The following is an 8659-nucleotide window of genomic DNA, read 5'->3' as shown; positions in this document are numbered from 1 at the left end:
GGCCGCATGTGGCCAGCGGGCCGTAGTTTGAGGACCCCTGCATTAGAGGCTCACCCTGACGACAGCGACCAGTGCCCCGCCTTGGTCTGGTGCTCCTGCTCACCTGCTCCACCATCCTGCTGCGGCTGATGCCCACCATGTTCTGTGCTCTGCCGCCTGCTACTGACACCTGCCATGTTCCGTGCTCATGTTCCAAGTGCAATTTAAAATCTTTTAATGGAGCTCTGGTGGTCAGCGCATGTCATAGCGACCAATTGTTCAGTTGTTTGGTTGTTCCGCCATTCTGTCTATTTGCATATTAGCCTTTTATTATATGGGATTAGGCCATTACCTAAAAAGTGTCCCCTTTAAGGTAAAGAGTGCTGAGGATCTCTTACCTCACAGATACCCCAAATGTAAATCAAAATCACACCTGTTTCTGTATATACTAGAAGACACAATGGGAAGCCTTGCAAGGACACTACTTACTCTCTTCAGAGCTACAGACATCACTGGTAGTACCCAAGACACACATTTCACTTGTTAAAATAAACAATGCTGAACTCTTGGAAAAGGCATTCAAAAGAACTTTCATGTCCCTAATAGTCTCAAATAGCCAGTTTAACTGAGAGACATAATGGTGTCTTCAAACAACGCCTTTTTCTAATTCTAGTCCAATGAGTATACCTCTAAAGTTTTCTCTTGCCCCAGGCTTTAACCTATTCTTATAAATTTTCAATCTTACCCCCAGCCCATAAGGGCTGAAGGCCAGATGGAGGAAACATACTCTCTTGGGATTCATTAACCACAGATCGTCTCACAGTTTAGAAAGTTGCTTATCTGGTGCCGAACCCCTTTGAACCTAACTTTACACTGAAAACAAATAAACAAACACTGTCAAGTGCAGCTGCACACCATTCTGTTGACTGTTGGTTTTATTACTACTGATTTGTTTGCTTTCATTGGTTTATAATCTGGAGGCCCACATCAACTCAAGTGACTGCCCACTTGGAAAGTATACATGAGTCCCACATCCCAGAGCCTCACCACTGGAGATGACATTGCCTCAGAAGACATGCCCTCAGGCCACAACAGTGCCATTATAGATGCCTTTGCTCCCTAGGCCAGAGACAACCTCACCGGGGATACTAAGATTTCTGCCCAAATAAGACCCATGAATTAACTACCTCTTAAGATACAAAGTAGGCATTACTATCTTTTTCTTTTCTTCCTAAATTCACTGTCTGCTTATCCTGTGATTCTGGTATACTCCTTTCTCTCTGCTAAGGTGTACATCCCTGCACTTTCATGCTTAAAGGAAAATCTGGTAAAAATTACTAAAATTAATGAAGATTATTGCTTTACCCAGAAGGCACCTACTTCATATCAATCAACCCTTTGACCTCCTGAGGAGAGGACTACACACTCCCTGATGTCTTTTTTCTACACCTCTCCATCTTTCCACCAGTTTCTCACTTTGCATCTCTGACCATGACCACCACAACCACACTTTCCTCTTGGCTAAACATATCACATTATCATAGGTACATTATGATCTGAGTAATGGCTCTTTGGGCTTTTATCATGGCAAAACTCACAGGCACAGCATCTTACATATTTTTCCTTGCTGACTCCTCCACATATTTTCTCTAATGAAACCAAACCCCAGTGTGCAGTGACTACACTGGGGATCACCACAGTTCTTGATTCACTTGGTACCTCCCTGTTTCCATCAGTCCAAATGTACAGTATTTATTCATATCTTAATAGGATGTGCTATAGCCATAGGAGCCATCAGCAGTGTGTAGTGTGTGTAGAGGGCTCTAGTTGGGGATAATATTTTTTTTTAAAAGTAGATTGGGACCAGTAGAATCTAATCTGAGTGACAATATTAGCATTCCACACTTTTTTTTGTTAGGGGAATGGAGTAATATGATTTTTATTTGTAGAAAAATCCCTCTGCAGGTAGTGTATAGGATGGATTTAAGGGGATTAGACCTATTAACATATTAAATTAGTATTAGTGAAAAATGAGTACCTGGATGAGGCCAATGGTCAATGTTACTACACTATTAAAGGAGGGAGGAGAGTGCAGGTTGAGTATTGTAACAAGCCCCTCACATGCATAAATTTTTACAAGCACAAAGACAAATACTTTGGTACAGAAACTGAAGACCTCATTTACTTACGAATCTTCACAGCTTCTATTGAGCATATTTCCTTTTTAGGAATGAAGGCAAAGTCTCCCATTTTTGAGCCATTCTTTTTTACTATTTATTGTCTAAAGTTTTACATATGTCTCCTTTCCCCCCAATTGACCCCGCAGGCCACTCCCACCCCTGAGGGCAAGCCCCCACTGCCCCAGTGTCTAAGTCCATTGGTTATGATAATATGCATGCATTCAAGTCCTTTGGCTGCTCTCTAACCCTCCCCCACCTCCCTTGCCATTTGTCTCTGGATCTATTATTGTGCATCAAATTATGTTGATCATTAAATCCCACATATGAGTGAGATCATGTGATATTTATCTTTCTCCCACTGGCTTATATTGCTTAGCATAATGCTCTCCAGTTCCATCCATACTGTTACAAATAGTAAAAGTTCCTTCTTTTTTATAGTGGTGCAGTATTCCATTGTGTAGATGGACCATAGTTTTTTAATCCACTCATCTGCTGCTGATGGGCACTTGCGCTGTTTCCAAATCAGCTATAGTAAATTGTGCTGCTATGAACATAGAGGTGCATATATCCTTTCTGATTGCTGTTTCTGGTTTCTTGGGATATAGTCTGGGAAGTGGGATTGCTAGGTCAAATGGGAGTTCCATTTTTAACTTTTTCAGGAAACTCCGTACTGTCTTCCACAGTGGCTGCACAGTCTGTATTCCCACCAGCAGTGTACGAGGGTTCCTTTTTCTCCATATCCTCGCCAGCACTTGTCGTTTGTTGATTAGTTGATGATAGCCATTCTGATAGGTGTGAGATGGTACCTCATTGTTGTTTTGTTTTGCATCTCTTGGATGATTAGTGACTTTGAGCATGTTTTCATATGTCTCTCGGCCTTCTGTATGTCCTCTTTTGAAAAGTGTCTATTTAGGTCCTTTGCCCATTTTTTTGATTGGATCATGTATCTTCCTTTTGTTAAGTTGTATGAGTTCTCTGTAAATTTTGGAGATTAAACCCTTATCTGAAATAGCATTGGCAAATCTGTTCTCCATGCAGTGGGCTTTCTTGTTGTTTTGTTGATGGTTTCATTTGCTGTGCAGAAGCTTTTTATTTCAATGTAGTACCATTTGTTTATTTTCTCTTTAGTTTCCATTGCCCTAGGAGTTGTGTCAGTAAAGATATTGCTACGACATATGTCTACAATTTTGCTGTCTATAGAGTCTTGTAGGATTTTTATGGTTTCCCATCTTACATTTAAGTCCTTTAGCCATTTTCAGTTTGTTTTTGTGTATGGTGTAAGTTGGTGGTCTAGTTTCATTTTTTTTGCATGTATCTGACTAAATTTCCTAGCACCATTTATTGAAGAGACTGTCTTGACTCCATTGTATGCTCTTGCCTCCTTTGTCAAATATTAATTGAGCAAAATAGCTTGGGTCAATTTCTGGGTTCTCTGTTCTGTTCCATTGGTCTACATATCTGTTATTGTGCCAGTAGCAGGCAGTTTTGAGAACCGTGGCTTGGTAACATAGCTTGATATCTAGTATTGTGATCCCTCCAACTTTGTTCTTCTTTCTCAGGATTTCTGTGGCTATTCAGAGTCTTTTTTTATTCCAGATGCATTTTTGGAGAGTTTGTTCTAGATCTTTGAAATATACCGTTGGTATTTTAATAGGAATTGCATTGAATCTGTAGATTGCTTTGGGTAGTATGGACATTTTAATGAGGTTTATTCTACCAATCCATGAACATGGTATGTTCTTCCATTTGTTTATGTCTTCCTCTATCTCTTTTTTCAATGTCCTGTTGTTTTCTGAGTACAGGTCTTTTACCTCCTTAGTTAAGTTTATTCCTAGATATCTTAATTTTTTGGTGCAATGGTAAATGGGATTGCTTTTTTAGTTTTGCTTTCTGTGAGTTCATTATTGGTATATAAAAAGGCCTTTGATTTCTGGGTGTTAATTTTGTATCCTGCTACATTGCCAAATTCATTTAGTATTAGGTCTAGTAAGTTTTGATGGAGTCTTTGGGTTTTTTTATGTATAGTATCATGTCATCTGGGAATAAGGACAGTTTTACTTATTCTTTTTCAATTTGGATGCCTTTTATTTCTTCTTCTTGTCTGATCACTATGTCTAGCACTTCTAATATTATATCGAACAAGAGTGGTGAAAGTGAGCATCCCTGTCTTGTTCCCATTCTTAGGGGAAATGAGTTTAGTTTTTGCTCATTGAGTATGATGTCAAGCCATTCTTTTATGTCAATTGTACAAAATTCCATGTAATTTTATAAATAATTTTTAAAATATAGTTTTGTAAATATTTAAGATTTTGCTAATATGATTTTGAATTATAAATGTCAAGTATTCAGTTTTGAGGATTATGTATTATTTTTATTATACTTTGTTAAAAAAAGAAAAAAATTACATTTTTAGACTGTTTCTATGGGTAAATTTAATGTACTGAATAAAGGTTTATTTTCCTTATTTTTTTATAGTTACACCTCATAAAATGCTTGACAAATTGTTTTCTCTGGGATAAAACTGTTTATTCATCTACAGAGTGATTATGCCTATATGAATTTGGTCTTATATATTATAAATAAGTGGAGGAAGTCTTATTACTGTCTAATCAGCATTCGGCATATAAGAAACAATAAGGGTGGTTGTCAGAGGCAGGGGCCAGGAGAGTATAACATGGGCAAAGTGTTTCAAAGATATAGACTTCCCATTACATAAAAAAAGCTGTGTGGCTGTAATGTGTAGCATTGTGACTGTAGTTAATAATACTGTACTGCATATTTGAAAATTTCCAAGAGAGTAGATCTTAAAACTGTTCATTGGATTTAAAATAATAGCACTATGAATACCTTGCTGGTAGACCCAATTGCATTTTATATTAAGAGTTTAATACAAACCTTCTCCAATAGTAGGGGCATAGTAATTATTTTTTTCATAATAAACAATTAAAATTATAAACATCTCTAATTGCTATAGATACTTTATAATTATAGTAACTATATGTTAGCGATCTCTTGGAGCAGTTCCAAGTGAGGTGGCCGAAGTTCAAAACAACCTTTGAAATTTTTGCTCAGGACCCCATATATATCTGGGTATTTTGTTTGATTTTCATTCTTTGTCAATTACACTTTGAAGTACAGAGCCTAATGACTCAACAAATTGATTTATTTAAGGATTCCTTGTATAGAAAGGAGCAAGGAAGGAGAAGTGTCTGGCATTTTCTGCTTTTAACCTAAATCGCATAATCCAAAACCATCAGAGCAGGAATAATCCCCCTTCCCACCATTGTGGACAGAGGGCCTACAGGAACATCTGAAAGTAAATAAAATGTATAATTGAATTAATGTGCTACAACTATTTTCTCTATACTAGGTGAACAAACAAGGGCCCTAAATCACCAGAACTACCCACCTAGCCCAATAGAAGCCAATGACGATAAATTGAATTTACAGTCAATAAATTTCAAGAAAGAAAAACATGCAACTACCTAGAGACTTATGCGGCATTCATTGTTGTTTTGTTGGTTGTTTTAGTTGTTTTTTTATGACCTGCAAACCCTAAAAATGATTGATACCACAGAAGTAATAGGACATCATAAGTACTATATTTTCATTTTCATTGAGCCTTACATTCAACAATTCTTTTGACTGAAGTAAACTAAAGATAAATTAAAAAAATGAATGCCTCTACTTTGGTCCTGAATAATCTTATTGTTTTTAGTAGCATAAAAATTATAGTGATTTCTAACACCATTTCTAGGGAACTCTAAATTTAAAAAGAAAAACACATTTTGATTGATGTATATGCTGAAGGCTCATGTTTGGGGCTGTGTGGAAGAAAAAGAGTTACATGAAGAAGAGAGGAAAATGCAAGTTCAAGAGGTATCCACCAATGACAAGTAATAGCAAAGTTATTTCTGAAACAACAGGATAAGGGGAAATATTTCATATCTGCCGAATAGAATAAAAAGCTTTGTGAAAAGTCTAACTCCTGCATTTCCAGAATGAAGTGCAAGAATTAATTGACTCAATAAAGAGTTCACTCTTCTGAATACTAACTGAGACTTCTCATTTTTCACTCCTCTAGCTGACGGATTTCACATTTTTACTCAACTGGTATACTAATAAACAATGTACTTTGTGGTCTCACTTTCATGGTCTTTTCACTGACATGTTGACATAAATTGTTATTATTCTTTTTATTATGCAACCTTAAGACACCTTTGGTTCTTTTCCTTGAGTTCAAGCTGACAAGAAAGACTTGTCTGAATGTAGATTCTCAGAAAAACCTTTGTCAATAGAGATTACGAAGGTAAATTTAAATGTATAATTGGAGGGGTGAGAGAATAAAGCTGCCTTATATTTGAAAAACTCAAATAAAAAGAGACAAGGAGGGAGAGGGAGAAAGACAGAAAGAAAGGCAGACAGAGAGGAAGGGAGGAATGGAGGAATGGGGGAGTATGAAGGAAGAAAGGAAGGGAGGAAGGTAGAAGGGAGAATTGTTATAACACTCAGGGAAAGAAAAAAGAGAAGGCACTTAACTACAAAATTGCAGGGTTTTGTCTGCCTTTAGATGGAGTATATAATAGTCAATAAGGAAAGTTTCTCTACAGGAGGCAAATTGCTTGTAGATTCGGAAAATCACACAGTACTTATAAAACATTGAATATATCCCTGGTTACGAGTACTTAAGTATGCAATTTGGTACTTCTTAGGAAAAATTTTGTATTACAAATTTTTTGGTTCAGAGCCTTCTCCAATTCTGGGTGCAGGCTGAATAGCCAAGTGGGAGGTAATAGGCTTTTATATCAATCATTATGCAAATCTGCCTTTGGCTTTGCCTCAGGTTTGAAATATTTTCAAGTCTGTCAAAATTATCATAGATGGGGAAGTAATGTTTTGCCTAAATAAATGTTCTTCCTCTCAAACCAACCTATATTCTCCATTCATGACATTCTTTATATGGAAGTCAAAGGAGGCAAAATGGATGAGTGGTGATTTAAAGGACAGATTTTCTATATATTTCCTTTAATATCAGAGCTAGAAGAAACCCTAATCTTACTAAAGTACAGAGCTCGAGGCAACTGCTATAAGAACTGACACTGAATTAGTGACAGAGATGAGACTAGATTTCAGGTCCTATCCTATAGCCCCCAAGCCATTGCATTATACAAGAGCTGTCTGTAAAACTGCAAAGGAAAGGAGGCCTTCAACTGCTCTCATTTAAACAGCATAAAATCTTTCCCTCCTATTAACTGTTTCCCAATCCTAATATATCACCCTCACCGCCTCCTCAGATCCTGTCATGCGCTAAGCCAAAATTTACCACTTTTGTGAAGCCTGATTTTCTCCAGCCCACACTGATCACAGATTTACACCTTTGGCTCTCAGCACAGCATTGAAGTTTTAATTTGTATGTGTTTATGCCCTTAATTATGTGGTATGTTGGAACTATTTTTGATTATTTCATGGGGTTTGTTTTGTCCCTTCAATTTAATTACAAGCTCTTTAAGGACAGGGTCCACGTTTCCTGCTTGCTTAATAACAACTTCCAATTCTTTGCCAACCACCCACATATAATCTTACATAGAACAGACAATTGATATATCTTGTTGTCATAACTGCAGTTTTAAGTGAATCACAGGCATTTTGAAATACATTTTAAAAATGTGTTGTGTTCCTCTTTGTACATTTCTCTATTTTTCAAATTCTACATCATGACTCTGCATTACTTTTTAAGTAGAAAATTATATAGCATTAAAAATCGAGAGGCATACATTTTGTTTTCTTTAATGATTCCTTTTCCTCAGAACTTCAGCTAAAACCTCTATTCTAATACCTCCTAAAACTATAAATTTCCCTGGAGTTTTTACCAAAGCTATATACATGTATATCTTATTGCTTATGACCTATAGGTCTATCTTCAAACTTGGTGTCTTAACTCTGTTTCATTGCAATGTTTATTCAATCAGCCAACAAATAGTCATCAAGCACTGGTAAGTGCCAGGGACAGCTTTAGGATGACACTCCTAAACTGAGCCACACTGGCCAGGGCTCTTTCTAATTTTTATTCCTATTTTTTATACTAGTGCTATTTTGCTTACATGATACACCTATCCAATCACTCATCCACTTAGATGGCAGCTCATCATCTCAAACACAATTTCTCATAACAAGGATTAATCGAGAAACAAGATGTTCCAGGATCTATAATAGGTTCTAGGGATAGCCTGGTAAAAACAATCAACAGCATCAAAAACAACAAATGCAAATCTCTGCTGTTATAAAACTTACCCTAGATAGTTTGAATCTTGACAGAGGTTTGCCTGTTTTCTTAGACTTTTCAGAGAACCAGCTTTAAAAAAACAAAACAAAAAAACTCCCCTTTTTGTTACCATTTTTGTATTAAATTATTTTCTAATGTCTGTTATATATTTACTAGTAGCCCAGTGCATGAAATTTGTGCACATTAAAAGGGAATTAATTGCCCTAACTGGTTTGGC

Source organism: Myotis lucifugus, unplaced genomic scaffold (assembly GCF_000147115.1).
Source record: "Myotis lucifugus unplaced genomic scaffold, Myoluc2.0 scaffold_2, whole genome shotgun sequence".
Classification (NCBI taxonomy): domain Eukaryota; kingdom Metazoa; phylum Chordata; class Mammalia; order Chiroptera; family Vespertilionidae; genus Myotis; species Myotis lucifugus.
The sequence above is the reverse complement of the archived record's forward strand: the minus strand, read 5'-3'. Positions refer to the sequence as shown.